The 21,572-nt window shown below is 37.1% G+C and overlaps 1 pseudogene; it reads right to left on the reverse strand.

Annotated features, from left to right (window-relative positions):
* Window positions 1-1,690: 1,690 nt before the first annotated feature.
* Window positions 1,691-21,330, reverse strand: LOC102117219 (etoposide-induced protein 2.4 homolog pseudogene; annotated as a pseudogene).
* Window positions 21,331-21,572: the final 242 nt, after the last annotated feature.

Raw genomic sequence — 21,572 nt, forward strand, 5'->3', positions numbered from 1 at the left:
GATAGGGGACAGAAACAAGTTATTGCGATACATTATTTCTTTTTGGGGGGAAGGGGAAAACAGCTCACATTTAATTGGGACATTTTAAAATTGTACAAGTTTTTTTTTTTTTTTTTCTTTTCTTTTTTTTTTTTTTTTTGAGACAGAGTCTCACTCTGTCACCCAGGCTGGAGTACAGTGGCGCCATCTCTATCCCCTGAGTTCAAACGATTCTCATGTCTCAGCCAGCCTCCTGAGTAGCTGAGATTACAGGCATGCACCACCACAACCAGCTAATTTATTTTATTTTTAATAGAGATGGGGTTTCATCATGTTGCCCAGGCTGGTGTCAAACTCCTGGCCACAAGCGATCCACCCACCTCAGCTTCCTAAAGTCCTGGGATTACAGGTGTGAGCCACTGCATCCAGCCGAATACTTTGCAAGTATTTTGATACCTGCCCCCCATATTTAGTCTCTTAAAATGACAGGAAAACACCAACCAATCACAGGTTTAACAAGTTTACCCTTTCCATTTCCATTTGTAACACCTAGTATTCCTTTGAAATATGAAATAGACCTGGCAGTGGCCAAGAGTAACTTTCTGCCTCCTACCCTAAACAGAGTTGAAAAACTCAGGTCCTCTAGTGCTGTGTTGCAGTGGCACTTGTCCAGAATTGGTACCTCCCCATAGTTGGCGCACTTAAAATGTAACAGTGAAAACAGATTTTTTCCCCTTCACGGGAAAGGAAAACAAACAAACAAGCAAACAAACAAAAAACACTGTTTAAAATCCAGCAGATTTGGCTGTGAGGTCCTTCCTCCTGTCCCATCTCTTCAGGATTTTTTTTTTCCATTGGAGCAAGAGAGATGAAAACCTAACCTGAGTTACAAGATAAACGAAACAAGACTGCAGTGACCAGGAGCAACTGGGATTGTCCTTTACCTTCCACACCCAATGTATGTGCTTCACAGCAAAATGACAAAAATAACAAATCCACAAAATACAACAGCTAGAATTACAAGATCGATTCATCCAAGGGTGGTAGAAGGCAGGAAGGAAAGGTAGAAGGGTAAACATCACAGGGAGAAAACCAAAATATTCAAGTCAGTCCAGGCATAGGCATTTGCAAATGATAGAAAATAGCTGCAGAAAAACCTGTGGTCCTTTCACACTCAACGGTGGTGTTAAAAATCCACACACTGGGCTGGGCACAGTGGCTCACGCCTATAATCCCAGCACTTTAAGAGGCCAAGGTGGGCAGATCACCTGAGGTCAGGAGTTCGAGACTAGCCTGGCTAACATGGTGAAACCCTCTCTGTACCAAAAATACAAAAATTAGCTGGGCGTGGTGGCAGGCACCTGTAATCCCAACTACTCCGGAGGCTAAGGCAGGAGAATCGCTTGAATCTGGGAGGCAGAGGTTGCAATGAGCCGAGGTAGTGCCGCTGCACTCCAGACTGGATGACAGGGCAAGACTCCATTTCAAGAAATAAATAAGTAAATAAATAAATAAATCCACACACTGGTGCCAGGAAGATCCTGCCTTACAGGCACCAGAGACAAACATTCCAGTTCCTCAGAGAGAAAGGAACAAGCAGAGGGCCCTTGGCAGAGTGGGTCCTGACTTCCCTTGCAGGGGTAGGTGAACAGGGAAGAGAGCTGCCACAACCTTCTGCAATCTTGCCCATCTCCTTTGGATGGCAGGAGACTCAGCGGCCTGCAGCAGCCTTCAGTTTGGCAGGAGATAGAGGTGGTGATGGGAACTTCTCTGCAGAATTTGAGTTGCTCAAGAAAGACTGCAGGTAGACTGCCTTGTGGAAGAGTCTGTTGCTTAACAAGGCCACCAAGGAGAAGAGGCACAACTGGAAGAGGCTGATAATATATGAGGGCTGCATTGCTGTGAGAAAAGCCAAGGGCAAACCAATCCAAAGCAGTAAGGACAATTCCTTTCTATGTTAGACAACCGCTGATGCATTTCAATTCCTTTATTGAACCAAGGATATTCGAAGCAGTACAGAGAGAGAGAAGTGACATGTGCAAGAGGCTAACCAGCTGACCAACAAAATGTATGGGAAGGAGATTCACAAATATTCCCTGAATCAGGAAAAGAGCCTATAGCAAAAGGGTGAAGACCATGTCATCAAAAGGGTGAAGACCATGTCAGTAATTCCCACTAGGGAATGGGTGAGGCTTTCTCCCTAATACCTCAAAAGCCAGGTCAACTGTATCCTGGCATCAAATGGCGTTCACAGCTTTGCAAAGCACAAACCAGTGGATAACCCAAAGAGCACTGGAAATTGTCGTGAGGAAGAATTCCAGCCATAAGCAAACATCTCCATGTAATGGTCAATAAATCAGTCAATAAATCGGGCTGTTACTGACTGAAGCACAGGAATAAATATCCCATAAAACAAGAGGAGATTGAAGCCCATTCCAAGGGCAACACTGTAAAATTCTCCTAACAATACGTGGCTCACTCTCTTGCTTCTGCTCTATACTCTGGGCTCTTTTCTGTGCTAGGAGGCTACTTGACCTTCTGGGCACAGTGGTCCCGGCCCTGGGAGCACCCTGGCAGGGCTGGCAGTCAGGGTTGGAGGAGCTTATTAGGGCAATGGTGGCAAGGGGACCAGCCAGAGACCCGGTGGTGAAGCGGCAAGTCCTTCATGATGAAAGATTTGGGGGCACTTCTCTCTCCTCTGTGTATTTGATAATATGGGTGGTGAAGAGATGGCTGACTGACTGTCAAACCATTCTCCAGGACCTTGACAGGGGAATCAAAGACTCCATTTGGGGTGTTTTTACCATCTCAAAACTAGATGCTCGAATCCAGCAATAGGGAGAGGCGCAATGTCGAAGAAAGGCAAGTAGTGTCCTAGCCCAGAGAAGGGCCCAGGTATGCATTATTTCTTAAGGCAATTGCATAGCAGAGATTTTATTAGGATTTGGAATGTATTTACCTATTTTTGCAACATTACCGTATTTTACTATTCTGATAGAGATGCCTACCTAGAGGAGTTGTTGGGGTGAAATACATGAGCCAAATTAAAACATATTTCTTAACTAATGATCAGATCTAGATAAACTTAATTTGGCAGGAATTTTTAACTTTGTAGTAATTTACTTCAACTCTTAAGTAATTCATAGAGGTGAGGTGTTTATACAGTAAATTATACAAATGAACATTTTTAAAATGAAATAAAATAGAATCTGATGAAAACGAATCCTTAGATATCAACAAAATATATTTTTATTATTTGCAAAACCAATTTTTTAAATTAAATGCCTGATACAATTTATGCTATGATATGAAAAGAAAATTTGGTTCCTTGTTTTTTCCTAGAACTATAATCATTATTAAATTCATATAAATTATTTAACAATAAAGAACATAGAAGATTAGAAATATCATTTTAATCTAATAATTCAATGAGGTTGTAAAAACATAAAATCTTATGTATTGGGAGAAGTCATTTAACTTTCTATGTCTTTTCTTTCCTATTTAAGTTAATACTATTGACATATTCACAAGGTTGTTGAAAGGTATGAGCAACATAAAAATTGTAAAGTAGTTTAGAAATACGAAGTGCTATGTAAGTGCTTGAAGATGGCTATGCTTCTGTGAAGAAAGTCCAAATTTCTATTTATTTTATCAGTACAAAATGAAACAGTCTCCTATTACTTGAGTGTTATGACAGAGAAATCAAATGCAAATTCTTTACATAATGAAGAAATAGTTGACTTAAAATGAATGATGACATGAAATTTACATATTTCAGCTTTTACCTGACCTTTTCATATTATCTAAAATCTTTCCCTACAATAAATGGCTACTTAGTCATCTAGAAAATCAAATTTAGTTGGGCCAAATACTTTGTAATAAAACTGCCCCATAAACTAAACTGTCCTCCGAAGAAACTATTCATGAAAAGAAATATGAGTTGAAATATTGTCCTTGGGGGAATAATTTAAACTTATCCAGATAATTATTATATTGATCTTTGCAAAAAACCCTTTAGTCAGTTGGCCCAGAGTGTGGCCCTAGCTGACTCCTTTAATGCTGAGCCTCAGCTTCCACAATTTCAAAAGCAAGGAGAGGGGTAAAACCTGCCCTAAATCTCACAAGGTAATTGGAATGTGATTAGATATGTGGGTGTTTAACATATTTCATATATGTTTACATGTAAAGAATAAAGATGCTGAAAAACTATGGCTCTCGCTGCTTTATTATTTTGACTTTGAGTCTCTCAGGAAAAGCAAAATATCAAGTTGTTACATTTACCTTACTTGCTCCCTCTCTCCGGAGACAAAAATTCAAAATAGAGAAATTCAATTAACAAACATATTTTAATTATTCTTCATTTACTTTTTTAAAGAAAAAAACAAAGAATTAACTAGTAGACATAGATTCATATAATAAAACATTAAAGCCTAGTGAGAGCCTATCAACTTTGATGATATGTTGCAAACTGTGCAAACATTATATTTAGTTTTTAACTAGTTTGTCTCTCCTGAAGTTTAGTCACATACATTGGCACCCCCAAGTCCTGTTTGACTTTGCCACCCTTAATCATACCCGTAAGTGCTAGATGTGGGTATTTATGAACTGACAAAGGAAATTTGAATTTTTGGTATATATCTCAGTAGCCAACTTAATGAATGTATATTTCCTGAGTGAGCATTCTTTAGAAAATTGAATTCAATTTATTCAAACAATATAAAGGGATAGAAAACAAAGAAAAAATAATCCTAGGACTGTGGATTTAAAAGCAACCACTGTTAAGTTGGTGTGTGTGTGTATATATATACACACACATATATATATGTATATGTGTGTGTGTGTTCATATATGTGGGTAGTATATAATAAACACAATAGTGTATTATTTTATTTGTACAAAAATTAGATTATCTTATAGGTGTTGCTCTGTAACTTACTTTTTCCATTTAACTGCTCATAAATCTGTCTTTCTATCATCTACCTATTTGTCTTCATGAGCATCTGTTACAATTACTCTTCCAATCCAAACTTCTACAGTGGAGTGTAGTAAGAAACAGTAGACAGCAAATCTATGAATGTCAATTCTCAAAGCCCAGGACAAGAAACGGACATCAGGAAAGTTTGTCATCAGATAGCAAGACCCAAACCAGCAAGCTCAAGTTTGGGGGAACACTGTGGTCCAGTGAAGAGAGTATGGTAATAATAAGAGCAGCTCAGTGGTAGATGATCAAGACAGTTTGTGTGTGTGTGTGTGTGTGTGTGTGTGTGTGTGTGTGTGTGTGTGTGTGTGGTGTGTGTTTTATTAAACACAGAAAATTGGGTAGAAACCTAATTATCAAAATTCAAATCTGAGGCTGTATGCAAAGCAGGTTGGGGAAGAAAGACATCCAGATTCAGGAACAAGGAAGAACTCTAACAGAGAAAATTGACATTCTCCTCTTTCCTCAGATATATTAAGCTCTTCCTCACGCAAAGCTTTCAAATATGCTTTTTCTTCTGTCTAAATATATTCCTCCTGACATTTCTTACTTGACTTCTCATTCTCCATCATATACTTTTCTCTGAGGAGTCTTCCAGGTTTCTGTAAGCTAAATTAGGTCCCCCTAAGATCCTTTATTACCAGTTAGCTTTTGATGCATAACAAAATAACCCAAATTTAGTAGCTTAAATAAAAACTATTTATTTCACTCACAATTCCATGTATCAGTATTTTGGCCTGGGTTCTGGTGTATGGTTCTTCTGCTAGTCTCAGCTGGGCTCACTCCTATCTCTAAGGTCAGACACAGATTCTGAGATCAATTGGCCATTTGACTTAGACCTGGCTAGTCCTGAATGCCCTGATTCACATATTTGGGGTTTGGCTATCTGGAAAATGGAACTTCTTAATTCTTCTCTATAGTCTCGTGGTGGTTTCAAATTCAACATATGGCAAAAGAGAAATCCTCAATATGCAAATACTTTGCTTGCATCATATTTGCTAAAGACTTATTGGCCAAAGTAAGGTATATGATTCACCTAAGTGAAAATTAGACTTTATCTCTATATGATATAATCTGCAATGTACTATTATAAGAGCATGAATACAGAAAGAGGAAGTATTTGTGGCTATTTCTACAATCTACTAAACACTATCTCATAATATCCTAAAATTTTTCCTCAAAGTACTAATATTTATACTTTATTTGCCTTATTATTTTTAACTTATGTTTCTACTACTGGACTATAAGACAATTAATATTACATGAACAGAAACCATTTCTATTTTTCCCAAAACTATTTTAAGTGCCAAGCCAAGAGTCCGCTTGATAGCAAGTCGTTTGTAATTAGTTATTGAATAGATGCATAAATGAATCAGAATTAGGGCATAAAATTAGGGTTTGAAATCTAGCATTGGTATCCCAGTCATGAGTCTCAGACTGCTGCATCACAGATGTCTATTTCTTAAGATTATTTGGTTTACATAAGAAAAAAATGCATTCATTCTTATTTAATCCATTTATATTTCATTTACAGTGGAATATGAATCGTAACTGATCGGTAAAGGAATATGTAACAAATAGATTTGTAAGAACTATAATGTCAAACATCTTTTTTTAGTCAAACATCACTGTTTAGGCTATAACACTAAGGGAGGAGACCACCCCTCATATTGTCTTATGGCCAATTTCTGCCTCCAAAGAAAGAAGTAAAAACTAAAAGGCAGAAATGAAATCCAGAGGCAGACAGCCTGGCACCACACCCTGGGCCTGGTAGTTAAAGATCAACCCCTGACCCAATTGGTTCTGTTATCTTATAGATTACAGACATTGTATAGAAATGCACTGTGAAAATCCCTATCTTGTTTTGTTCCGATCTAATTACCGGTGCAAACAACCCCCAGTCACGTACCCTCTGCTTGCTCAATCAATCACGACCCTCTCACATGCACCCCCTTAGAGTTGTGAGCCCTTAAAAGGGACAGAAATTGGTTACTTGGGAAGCTCGGCTCTTGAGACTGAAGTCTTGCCGATGCCCCCGGCCGAATAAACCCCTTCCTTCTGTAACTCGGTGTCTGAGGAGTTTTGTCTGCCACTCGTCCTGCTACAACACAATCATGGGCTACTGGAGCAACAAGTTTGAAATAATCGTACAGATACGACACCAATAAAATTAGGTTTTCCCTACTAAAATCGTCATTTATACTTGCCTTTAAAATACTTTATTAATCCCTTTTTATTTTATCATCATCAGATCTAGTAATGAAGTTTCTGTTGTATTAACACTGTAGGCTCCATTTATTAGCCCACTGAGATTTTTTGAGATGAAACTTCTAATTTTGAATATCTTGTCTGGTTTTAATAGCTGGATTATTTTAACAATGACTTGTTTCCTACCTCATAATATTTTTAATAAGAATTGGGTATGTGGATGTTTCTAAGATATTAGTTGCATTTCTTTTTAAAAAATTCTATTTCAAAATAACAGTAGATTCTCCTATGACCTACCCATATAGGGCATCTACTCAAATGGGTGACTTCTTTATATGCACTAATAGTCCTGTGCTCTCAGTTATTTCTCAGGACAACTGTAATCCATATAACCAACATCACCTTAACCAACAAGAAAATAGAATTCAGTTAAAATCTCATTTGTCAGTAATCTTTTCTGTTACCCTATCTCAAATATATTTTTATGATTTGAAGATGAACCACTATAGTGCCAGTATTTTTACCAGAGGCCTACCTAATAGCTCTAAAATACAGTTTGCTTTTGATAGTCTTAGTACAAGTATATATTTATAAAAACCTCTTGAGTATTTGAGACACTGAGTTCTCCTTTTCAGTTTTGTTTTGAGAAACAATCATTGTCCGTAGCCAAACTGCTTTACCTGCAGTTTTATTTTATTTTATTCACACCTCTATTTGGATGTAAATATGACTAATATTAAAATGTTTTTATAAATTCTGGTGAACACAGATGCAAAAATAAAATACTAACAAACTAAATCCAACAGCATGTTAAAAAGATAATACACCATGTTCAAGTGGACTTTATGCAAGAGATGCAAGGATGGTTCAATATATGCAAAACAATAAATGTGATACATCACCAATACCCTATGATCATCCCAATAGATGCAGAGAAAGCATTTGATGAAATTCAGCATCCATTTTAATAAAAACCCTCAACAAATCAGGCATAGAAGGAACATACATACATCAAAATAATGAAGGTCATATATGGAAAATCCACAGCCAATGTTAAACTAAATAGGGAAAAGCTGAAGGCATTCATTCTAAAAACTGGAAAAAAAAAAGGATGCCTGCTTTCACCACTGTATGCTACCTAGTACTGGAAATTCTAGCCAAAACAATCAAGGAAAAAAAAAACGAAAGTCTTCCAATTTGGAAAAGAGAAAGTAAAATTACTTTTGTTGGCTGATAATATGAGATAACATTTGGAAAACCCTAAAGACTCCACAAGAAAACTCTCAGATTTGATAAATGAATACAGTAAAGTTTCAGAATACAAAATCAATGTAGAAAAATCAGTAGCATTTCTAAAAACAAATAATAATCTTGCTGAGAAAGAAATCAAGAAGGCAATCACATTTACATTTGCTACAAAATAAAAATAACATATCTATGAATATTATGATTATACTTAACTCAGGAGGTAAAAGATCTCTACAAAGGAAACTATAAAACAATGATGAAAGAAATTGTGGATTACACAAACAAATGAAAAAGCATCCCATGCTCATGGATGACTCAAAGTCATTAAAATAACCATACTGCCCTCAAAAATCCTCAGATTCAATGCCATCTCCATCAAAATAGGAATGTAGTTTTCACAGAATTAGAAAAAACAATCCTAACATTCATAAGGAACCAAAAAAGAGTCTGAATAGACAAAGCTAAAAGAACAAAGCCAGAAGCATCACATTATCTGACTTCATTTATACTACATGGCTGTAGTAACCCAAACAGCATGGTACTGATATAAAAATAGACACACAGATCAGTGGAACAGAATAAAGAAGCCATAACTAAAGGCACATATCTACAGCCAACTCATATTTGACAAAGTTGACAAGAACACACGACAGAAAGCACACTGTTTTCAATAAATAGTGAAAATTAGATTGCCATATACAGATGCGTAAAACTGGACCCCTATCTCTCAGTATACACAAAAATCAACTCAAGATAAAGACTTACATGTAAGTTTTTGACTAATAAATTTAACTTTCAAAACACTAGAAGGAAACTTGGAGAAAACTGTTCTGGACATCAGTCTAGGCAAAGAATTCACGACTAATACTTCAAAAGCACAAGTAACAAAAACAAAAATAAGCAAATGGTTCTTAATCAAATTAAAAAGCTTTACAGACAAAGAAATAATCAATAGAGTGAAAAAAATCTGCAGAATGGAAGAAAATATTTGTAAACCACACATCTGAATAAGGAGATACCCAGAATTTACAAGGAACTTGATCAACTCAATAATAACAAAAATAACTCCATTAAAAAACAGGCAAAGACATTAATGGACATTCAATAAAAGACATACAGGTGACCAACAAGCATATGAAAAAAATGATTAACCTTACTAATCATCAGAGAAATGTAAGTCAAAGCCACAATAAGATATCGTCTTACACCAGTCAGAATGGCTATTATTTAAAAGACAAAAAGTAAATTTTGACAAGGATGTTGAGAAAAGGTAACACTTATTCACAGGTGGTAAGAATGTAAATAGGACAACTGCTGTGGAAAACAAGTGTTATGGAGATTTCTTAAAGGACTAAAAATAGAACTACCATTTTATCCAGCAATTCCACCTTGGGTATCTACCCAAAGGAAAATAAATCATTATATCAAAAAGACACCCACACTCATATGCTTATTGCAGCACTATTCACAATAACAAAGATATTGGCTAAAGAAAATGTGATATATATTTATGAACACAATAGAATGCTATTGAGCCATAAACAAGAATGAAATTATATCTTTTGCAGCTACATGGATAGAAATGGAGGCCATTATCTTAAGTGAAACAACTCAAAGAAAGTCAAATACCACATGTTCTTATTTATAAATGAGAACTAAATAATGTGGATACGTGGACATAGAGTGAGGAAAGATGGACACTGGAGACTCAGAAAGATGGTCGATAAGGGGGACAGATGAGAAATTATTCAATGTACATTATTGGGGGTTGGATACACTAAAAATCCCAACTTCACCACTACACAATATATTCATGTAACAAAATAATACTTGTACCCCATAAATGTACACACATAAAGTAAAATAGAATAGGAAACATCAAAGTACAAACTGCTCAATTTATCCATTCAATTAATGTGCTCCTTTCTAGATGACACTATCTTTTAAGTTGTTTAATTATCAAAACAAATTGAAGTGCATTTTGTTCATGCAGTGTATCTGATTTTCAATACAATTTACATCGGATGAGAATTATATACACCAAATACAATGAAGACAAAAGTTTGAAATATATATTATCCTGGCTTTTTGATTAACCAGAAAACATGCTGATACAGCTTGGTATGAAAGGGCTGTAAATACCAGGACCTTACAATAGAATGGAGTCTCCACCCAGTGCCCAGTTACTTTGCTCTGGATTTCAAGTCTTTTTACTTGTTTTTATTTGTTTGTGATTCTTCTTTGAATAAGAGGGATAGACAAAAAATGATATGCTTAATGATGGAGGCAGGGCTTAATTTCAGTTTGGAGTAAGGAGAACATACAAGGAGGAGACTCCACAAGAAAAAAAAAGAGAGAGAGAGAAAGAGAATAGGTTCAGAATTTCTGGAAAAGACATGAACTAGTCTAGTCAACATAAATGAATTAAGATACTTTAATACTTTTTCCAAGGACAAGAAAATTAGGAATGAATTGACTCTGCTGCATACAGGAGGTGAAGAGTAGGAGATGGGGAAAGGATAACTTTATTCATCAAAGAGAGGGGAGAAACAAGTCTAGTAAAGGGGTCCCTATCAATGGGGCAAGTGATTATGGCCAAGAACAAGAGGAAGTGAGATTAGATTGACTTTAGAGAGAGAATGGGAATGAGATCTTTCAGGGACTCTATTCTAACAAGACTCAGACTTCTCTGTGAGCTAGGAAGTCATTGGAAAGTTCTTCCCAGTGATGTGATTTATCTATCATTGGAAAGTTCTTCCCAGTGATGTGATTTATCTACATTTCTAAAAGAAAAATTCTAACTGATGGTGTGAGAATAAGTTGTTTAAAAATAAAATTATAAGACCATGACTCAAGAAACAGAACAGGGTTACAAATATACCAACTAAACTTCTGCCTCCTTTTTCAAATGTTTATGATCATTTTATTTTTCAAGACACAGTTTTTGCTTTTGTCGCCCACGCTGGAGTGCAATGGCATGATCTCAGCTCCCTGCAACCTCAGTCTCCTGGGTTCAATAGATTCTCCTGCCTCAATCTCCTTAGTTGCTGGAATTACAGGTGCCCACCACCACGCCCAGCGAATTTTTGCATTTTTAGTAGAGACAGGGTTTCACCATATTAGGCAGGCCGGTCTCAAATGCCTGACCTTAGGTAATCCGCCTGCCTCGGCCTCCTAAAGTACTGCCCTTGACATACTGCTACAAAACCTTTATCAGAAGGCCACCACTGGTGCTGTTACTGTATTGCCTTGATTCCCACTCTAAAGCTATCCTCATATAGACTGATAACACCAGCTGTCCTTGGGACACACTTACAGACATGCTGTAAAGCTATTACTGCTTGCTTAAGGCCTGCTCAATGACTTTTAGATTGATTGGGAAGGAAGGGAAAAAGGAAGGAAAGAACGAAGGAAGGAAGGAAGGAAGGAAGGAAGGAAGGAAGGAAGGAAGGAAGGAAGGAAGGAAGGAAGGAAGAAAGGAAGGAAGGAAGGAAGGAACTAATGAAGAAAGAAAAAATGACAAAGGGAGGGAAAAGGGGCAACATGTGATAGTTGCAGATTACTTCATCAATTATACAGAAAAATATACAAAATACGAGAAAATATAAGAAATATTTATTTTATGCCATTTATAATAGTTAAACCCATTTAACCATTTAAATGTTCTTTAAATTTATAGCTCAATATTATTAGAATATTAAAAATAAATTGTTTTATTTATATTTAACTCTAATTTACAAATGGTCAAAAATATTTATTTGATTTTTAGTCAATGAAAGTTATACCCTTTATAGTAGTAGTGAATTAAGACTTGATAATTGAAGTGACTCATTTCTTTAAGAAATGAGGAACAGATGGCGATCTATCAGCTTGTTTCCCCTCCACCCAAGATACGGAAATGGCTTCTGTTCAAGAAGAGCTGGCAACGATGTCTCCAAATGCAGGGTGACTGGTCATGAGGCCGGCCAGTGACCCAAGGGAGAACCCTGTCTGTGTTCTTAGGGAGAGGTGCTGCAACAGACTCTGGGCCAGAGCTGGCAGGAACATGTTTTCTCAGGTGTGTCTATTTCAAGGACTCACCACCCATCAAATCAGAATCTGATCTGCCTCAGGAACAAACGTCATTCACCACAGGCTTCCACTGGTTCACTAAGTGGTGTGTGTCCTTCTTCTTCAAAATTGTAGGGTGGTACCCCAGACCCATCTTACCTCACTATGTTCATAGCATCATGGCTTTCATTCTTGATTCAGGCTCTTCCTTAGTCACAGCAGACCACCTGAAGTCTCTCCAGCTGCAGCTTCACTGGAAAGGCCCCAAGTCTGCACCAAACTAGCAAGCCAGCAGTCCCAGAAACAGCAACAGGAGGAGGCCAAAGAGCTTTACTCAGTGTTTTTATCACCATTTTTAAAACAACAGCTGCAGCAAAAACTATTGCTTCTAACAGTGATATGAATAATAATTATACTCACAATCATGATAAATTACAAGAATTATAACTGTTGACATTTAGTTTATATATAGATTTATTATTTATAATGTTCTACAATTTACTTTCAGTAATTTGTATTTGTTAATTTGCCATAAACATCATGACCCCAAAACACTTCGCCCGATGAATGAATCTCACCTATGGACTCGTGACTACCTAACTGCCACTACAACCCTTTCACAACTCCACCCCCAGGTCTAGGATATGGGCAACCTTCTGAGATGATGTCATAGCTTGACACACATATGATCTGTTGAGATCTTAGATCTTAGAGCTCTGCTCTGGTAAAATCAAAGGACAAATTCAAGACACACTCAGCTGTTCAGCTACACTGCAGAAGGAGGAAATGTTTTTTCAACAGATCTATATTTATGTCACTTGCTTTCAGAGTACGAGGTTGTTTCAGGCACAGTATTTTGATTTAGTCTGTGTTGAAAATCATAAATAGCCTACAAATACCAAAAAGGAATGAAAAGAATTTGCCGACATGTGGAGTACATGATACATGTTTTCAAATTTCTCCTGTGGTGAGAAATGAAAAATATAATGTTAGGTCTTGATTTTCTAAACTCAATGCTCTGCCATTTCCCCAAATTACTCCAAGTCCTTCCAAGACACTTCAGAAGCATTCTCTGGGGGGGGGGGGATTATTCCCAGTGCTGAAGAGTACTAAATGGATGAGAACCTCACAGGAATCCTGCTTCTATTGTGGAAGTGTCACTCTCCAGGACCTCGCAGGACTAGGGAAGCTCTATGAGTCATGTGGTCTATGGAGGTACCAGGGCTTTGGAGTCAAGGAGAGTTCGTTCTGAGTCCCAGCACAGCCACTTAGTGGCTGTGGGGCTTTGGACAAATTCCTTGACCTAGAATAGTTATGTAAAGTGTCTGAATAAAAATACATAGTGATACTGATTGCAAAAACAGCAGCAATTCTTCATTCCTCCTTGTGTACATACATGCCCTTAGCCATGTACTTTTATAGCTCCTCCCAATACAGAATTTGTTTCCCAAAACTTCAATCTCATTGGTCTTATTTGCTCTGGCCAATAGAAAGCTATGAAAATGACAGTGTACCTGTTTGGGATCTAGAGACAAAAGTTCTTCAATGTGCCTGCTTTTTCTTTCAGAATTCTGCCATCTCCACAGGAACAAACCAATGTCAACCTCCCGGAGCATGAGACACCATGGGGAGGAAAACCATAGTGCCTCAGTTGACAGCCAGCTCACCGCTAGAAGCAGAGCTACATATTCAACGGGCAGCTGTCCACATATGCCTGAAGGAGCCCAGCTGGGACCAGAAGAATGACCCAGCTGAGTCCAGCCGAAATAGCTGGTCAGCTCAATCATGAGCTAACAAATTTGGGGGTTTTTGTTTATGCAGTAACAGCTAACTAATACATATACCCAGTGCAGATAGGCTGTCAGGATTGAATGACAGACTAATTACTGTTTACATGGCAAACAGAAGGCACCCTGTAGGTACTGATATTCTTCCCCCTTATTTAAAGTTGTATCTCTTGTCAGATGGTGTTGTTATACAGAAATGCATGTAGACATGTAGGCATGGGATGGGTGCTTAACCTCACCTGGTCCTCATGCCACAGAAAGAACCACAGTCTGACCATTAGGACCAGGGCCAAATTACAAAATAAGAAGTTTGTCTTTAATCTATTTCCTCCACATCTAAATTCCAGAGGTCAAGGCTGTGGATAAATCTGAAGGCCTGGGCTCCCTTCTGTGGGGCCTTATGTTGCTAGTTCACTGTCTGAACTTTGAAAGGGAGGTTAGGTCACCCTGAAGCATTAGGTGGGAGAAAGTGTTCTACCTGTGGACATCTCCCTTCTCTCTCTCTCTGCCCACTGTCTCTCCCACCCTTGGGCCTGAGGATAGATATTGGCTGGAAGAGGATGTTCCCTTCTTTCCTCTGGCAGAAAAAGGAAATTAGGTCCTTCATGTCCCTGAAGTCAGAAGAGTCAAAGCCCCCAGAGCTTCCCTTCAGTGTGGCAACCGCTGGCCACATGGGGCTACTGAGCACCGGCAGTGTGGCTGGTCTGCATTTGTGAAGTGACAGGAAGCTTCAAATACAGAGTGACTTTTAAAGATTTAGTACCAAAAAATCCTTTATCAATAATATAACATCAATTCCATATTTACACATTTTGGATATATTGGGTTAAAGTATGAGAATTTTTTAAAAAAGAAATGAGAAAAGAGTGAGTACTGCTTTTATACAGAAGTATGATCCTTCATATATTGAGCTGGGTTTTGTAGCATAACTGAAGGCAAATTGATAAAACCACACTGTGTTATTCCTGTAGATGCCCTGAGTAATGAAGGATTGAAATCATCAACACTTTGGTGGCACTTACAACAAGATGGCTTGTCCATATATAATTTCATTGGTTGGCAATTTCTTAACTTTTTAAAAAATGCTGCTCAACTGTGACCTGGCTTCATATGCTCAATTATATTTAGAAGCAAAATCAAGCTGAACTCATGGTAACCAAACCCCACTTGCTCTGAAAATTTCGCCAAAAGTCAAATCTAATGTAGTCATGATCTCCTGCCTGACCTGACCGTCATAGTTTACTCTTTCAGGGTTCTTAATATCACTTGGTTGTATAAACTTATAAGCTTATTTAAAGACACACTGATGCCTTAGGTAAATATATTTTTCTGAAAGTACTTCATCTATTTTAATGATAAGAATGTAATCTACGGCCAAAGAGAATTAAAGATTAACAAGACTCTTCCTTCATGTCTTTGATTCAAGTTCTTTCATCATGTGAGATGTTTCCACGGGGATTTTTCTATTTGTCCCTCTTAAGCATGCCATGTAGTAATTTCTGCATCCAAATTTTAGTGAAAATTGTGCAGTATAAATTTAGGAAAAAAGAAAGGAAGAAATAGAGGAAAGAAGATGGGGTGAGGAGAGTGAGCTAGAGAATTTAAAGAGAAATTTAAATACTGATAATGTTTTGGTGATCATGATATACATTATCATGTTTATTCTCTGAAATATTTATCTGGAAAGTATACTATTTCTTATTCCACTATTAGAGATAAAATGTGCAACTCTGTGTGTTTTCTAAAAATATCTGTTTAATATATACGAAACCAACCAAATTCTTTCTATTAATAATTGGCTTAAATGCATTTCTAAAATGTGCATGTATTTGAACCTGTTGGCATTTATTTCAGTAAAAAACTTAAGAAATTTCAGGTGCATCAGCCATTCACCTAAATTTGTAGTTCTGGAATAGCTGTTGGATTTTCAAACATGTTTCCTTCTGTTATTCCTAAATAGCTTATAATTTTTCCATTGACTCACCATTTATCTATCTTGCAGCAGAGAAATTTTTGTAGACAAAAGCTTTTAGTAAACAGCCAAAAAAGTTTCACCATCGCTCTGTTGCTATTGAGGCAGGATGTGAATAGGCTTTTTCTTAAAGGTTCGGTTGGAAACTCACAATCACAAATTCCATTCATTACAGGCAATCAGTGTGTCCTTTGCTGCCACTCTGCATCGTCTGCTCAATCAGAGCATTGGTTGATAGCAGTAGGCAGCAAAGCTGCCCGGGCTTAAGCTGATAGCAAGAAAATGAAATGAAGTGTTCGTGGCAATTATCAGAACAAGCCAGGATTAGGGGAAAAAATATAGCCAGAATGAAAAGATAAACATTTCTGTGATTTGAAATACCTAGCCAATTAAAGCTAAAATTGCAGGTAGGTTTTTGTTTATTTTAGTTTTGCTCTGAAATATTCAGAATATTGACTCGATATTCATGTTCATTTTATTAATGAAGATTTACATTGTATAATAATATGATGGGAAATGAAGTTTTGTGCGACATTTGAATTTTAAGGAAACTTAAAGTGACCAAACAGTGGACAACAACATCCTGTATATAAGAGCATTTGAGTAGTTAAAAAAAAATCATTAAAAGATAGTCTGTATTCACTGCACACCCTAGGACAGCAACATGACATTGTGCTAAGTATTCAAAGTTAAAGTAAGCAGACCTGTATTCTGATTCTGAATCTGGCACTTGCAAAACTCATATGATCACTGATAAATCACGATATATATTTTAATCTTAGCATTTACATCTTGAAAATGAGACTTAAAAATGAATACTACACTATTTATTTTACACAGAAGTGAGAAGATTAAATGGTAAAATGTGAGTGAAAGAGACTTAAATATTTTAAGGTTCCACACACACTATGGTAAACTCTAAGGTATAAACCCTTTTTTTATGCCATCTTTACTATCCATAGTAAAACTCATACGGCAAATCACTACCTACAAACATAATTTTGGAAAGAAACATTGTAATTACCTAACTATAATATAAAGATTAAGTAAAAGTAAAATAATTAAATAATATCTGTTTCAGTACATAAATGTTAGAAAACAACATTTCTAGAAAATGTTATAAATGACCATATGTGTATACAACTCTGTGTAAGATTACTGAGAAAGGCCAGGCACAGTGGCTTATGCCTGTAATTCCAGTACTTTGGGAGGCCGAGGCGGGTGGATCACCTGAGGTCAGGAGTTCAAGACCAGACTGATCAACATGACGAAACCCCATCTATACTAAAAGATACAAAAATTAGCCGGACTTGATGGCGTGTGCCTGTAATCCCAGCTACCCAGAAGGCTGAAGCAGGAGAATCGTTGGAACCCAGGAGGCAGAGGCTGCAGTGACCTGAGTTCATGCCACTGCACTCCAGCCTGGGTGACAGAGCAAGACTCCATCTCAAAAAAAAAAAAAAAAAAAAGTTACTTAGAAAATTATAGTTACAAATGCAGACTGTCACAGAGAAGTTGTATAGGTTATTCCAAAATCACAGGCAGTGTTGTTTGCATTGATGTAATTTTATAAAATGATGAAATATCCTTGTAAACTTTTAAACCAAGAAAATATATCCCTCTCTTTATTTGCAGGTGTTCAGCATTCCTAAAATTCCACATGCATCAAATGGAATAAAAATAAGTTGAATTTATTTGTAATGTAACATAAGTCTCTGGACTAAAATGTAACATAACAAATGTGGCATAAAAATAAGTTTACTTTGTCATGTAACATAAGACCCTAGGCTAAAATGGTTTTAAACAGGCTTTTCATTACATAAAAATTAGCTGGGACATTCCAAATTTGTTCAGGGTATGACATAATTCGGTATTGGGCAGGTGTATTGAAATTGTTGTGGGTTTTCTAATATATCGGACCACCATCGAGTGAAGGCCAATATTCAATCATTTGATAATAAAAATGTACTTATTTTGCAAATACCTTCTCTGTATATAACCACTTCCATTGAAAATTATGGGTCTTTAGACCAATAAAAATATCCAAATTACTGTTTTCCCCAAGAATAAGTCTAATTGTATAGAAACCTATCAATCATGTTTTTCTAATGATAGATGGTTCATTTTACTCCACATTTGATTGAAATGCCAGTTAAATGCGTGTAGAAAATTCATTAAATCTTCTTTTTTATTTTTGGCCGTCAACCATCATAAACTCCCAATTTTATAGAATCATCCAACTCTGTAGTACCTCAGATTCTCCAGATTCAATTTGTTCTTCGTGTAACGCATTATCCTCACAAATTCGTCCTGTATAATTATTATATGATGTATGTCAGTGAACGCGCCTCCCCTGACCCTGCATTCTCTGGTATTCCTGTTTCTAATCAACACCTGTTAACAACTTTACTACTATTTATATTAGAACTATCTTCTCCATGTCCATTTAGACTGTACATGTGCAGGTTCTCACCACACTTCAAATACACTTTTGCAATAGTTTCTTCCTAAATGGTGATTGTTTCAAATATTTGTCTAAGAATGCCATCGTCTTCTTTAATCTTTTCCATTGCAGGATAGAGTCATTTTGTATTGCTAGGCATTCAAATGACTCCAAGATCAGGTATTTTGTCCACACTCTATATAGATATTTGCCAGGATTCCTCTTGCATTCTAATTCTTTTTGATAAAAGAAGGAAGAGGAGGAGGAGAAGAAGGAGGAGAAGGAGGGAGTAGGGAAAAGGGAGGAGGGATTAGGGAGAAGGGAGGAGGGAGGAGGAGGAGAAGAAGGAGGAGAAGAAAGAGAAAGAGAAGGAAATGCAGCAGCAGCAGCTTACAATTCCTGGCATAATTTTCATTTGTTTATACTTCTGTACTTTTGCTCAAAATGCTGTTTATGTGAAAATATCTACCTAAATCTCATTTATACTCTATTTTAGATTTGCCTCTAATGAAGATAAATTCATCTTTCATAGCACAGAGGTCTTAGTCCATTCGGGTTACCATAAAGAATACCATAGACTAGGTGTCTTATAAACAGCAGAAATTTATCTGTCACAATTAAGGAGGGTGGGAAGTCTAAAAACATGGGGATGATAGATTCAGTATCTTGTGAGGGCTGGGCGCACTTTTTGGTTCACAGATGGTCATCTTTTTGCTGTGTCCTCACACGGCTGAAGGGATGCGGCAACTTTCTGGGATATCTTTTATAAGGGCACTCATCTCATTCATGAAAGCTCAACCTTTATGATCTAGTCACCACCGAAAGGCCTCTTCTCCAAACAGTGTCACATTGGGAGTAGGTTTTAACATAAAAATTTGGCGGAGTCACACAAGTTCTTTGGTTCCCCAATGCATATAAAAGTTATGTGTAAACTATAATGTAGCCTATTACGTGTGCAATAGCAGTATGTCTAAAAAAAAGTACTTAGTTAAATTTATAAATAATTTATTGCTAAAAATGCTGGCAATCATCTGAGCCTCCAGTGAGTTGTAATCTTTTGGCTGGTAGAGGGTGTTGCCTCTATGCTGATGCCTGCTCACTGATCAGGGTGGTGGTGACTTAAGATTGAGGTGACTGTAGCAGTGCCTTAAAATAAGACAACGATGAAGTTTGCTGCATCAATTGACTCTTTGTTTCACAAAAGATTGCTCTCTAGCATGTGGTGCTGTTTGACAGTCTTTTGTTAACATTTATTTTATTTATTTATTTATTTGAGATGGAGTCTTGCTCTCTTACCAGACTGGAGTGCAGTGGTGCGATCTCGGCTCACTGCAACCTCTGACTCCCAGGTTTAAGCAATTCCCTTTTCTCAGCCTCCCGAGTAGCTAGGATTACAGGCAAGCACCATCATGCCTGGCTATTTTTTTTTTTCTTTTGTATTTTAGTACAGACGGAGTTTCATCACGTTGGCCAGGATGGTCTCGATCTCCTGACATCATGATCAACCTGCCTCAGCCTCCCAAAGTGCTGGGATTGCAGGCATGAGCCACCGTGCCTAGCCTGTTTGACAGCCTTTTACCCACAGTAGAACTTGTCTGAAAATTGTAGTCAATCCTCTCAAACTCTGCCACTGCTTATCAATTAAGTTTATGTGATATTCTAAATCCATTATTATAATTTCAACAATGTTCACAGCATCTTCACCAAGAGTAGTTTCTATCTCATGAAATCAGTTGATTGTTTATTCATAAGAAACAATTCCTCATCTATTCCGGTTCTATCTTGAGACTGTAGCAATTCGGTCACTTCAAGTTCCACTAGTTCTCTTGTTATTTCCATGACATCTGCAGTTACTTCTCTGTTGAACATTTAAAAGTCATCCATGACGGTCAGAATCAACTTCTTTCAAACTCCTGTTAATGTTGATATTTTGACTTCCTTTTATAAATCATGAATGTTCTTAATGGTATATGGAATGGTGAATCCTCTTCAGAAAGTTTTCAGTTCCTTTTGCCCAGATACATCAGAGGAAGCACAATCTATGGCAACTCCAGTCTTACAAAATGTATTTCTTCAATAATGAGACTTGAAAGTTGAAATTACTCTTTGATCCATGGGCTATAGAATGGATATTGTGTTAATAGGCATCAAAATAACATCCATTTCCTTGTGTATCTCCTTCAGGGCTGTTGGGTGGCTAGGTGTACTGTCAATGAGCAGTAATATTTTGAAATGAATCCTTTTTCTGAGCAGTGAGTCTCAACAATGTGCTTAAAATATTCAGTAAACCATGCTGTAAACAGGTGTGCTCTCATCCTGGCTTTGTCAGATCCAGGATTTGGGGAATAGTAAATGAGGACAGGCTTCCACTTAAAGTCTCTGGCTACATTAGCACGGAACACAAGAGTCAGCCTGTCCTTTGAAACTTCAAAGCTAGGCATTGACTTCTCTCTATCTATGAAAGGCCTATATGACACTTTCTTCCAATGAAGGCTATTTATTTTACATTGAAAACCTGTTTAGTGTAGCCACCTTCATCAACAATCTTAGCTAAATATTCTGCATAACTTGCTGCAACTTCTATGTCAACACTTGCTGCTTCACCTTGAACTTTTAAGTTATGGAAATTCTCTGACGGCTTCAAACTTTTCTTCTGCAGCTTCATCAACTCTTTCAGTCTTCATAGAATTGAGGGTTAGAATCCAGATTATTTTTGACTTAAGGAAATGCTATGACTGGCTTTTTCTTCTATTCAGTCCACTGAAACTTTCTTCATATCATTAATGAGACAATTTTTCTTTCTTATCATTCATGTGTTCACTGGAGGAGCACTTTTAATTTCCTCCAAGAACCATTTCTTTGTGTTCATAACTTAGTGAGGAAAATATGCCAAAAACTGAGAGAGGC

Source organism: Macaca fascicularis, chromosome 2 (assembly GCF_037993035.2).
Source record: "Macaca fascicularis isolate 582-1 chromosome 2, T2T-MFA8v1.1".
NCBI lineage: Eukaryota > Metazoa > Chordata > Mammalia > Primates > Cercopithecidae > Macaca > Macaca fascicularis.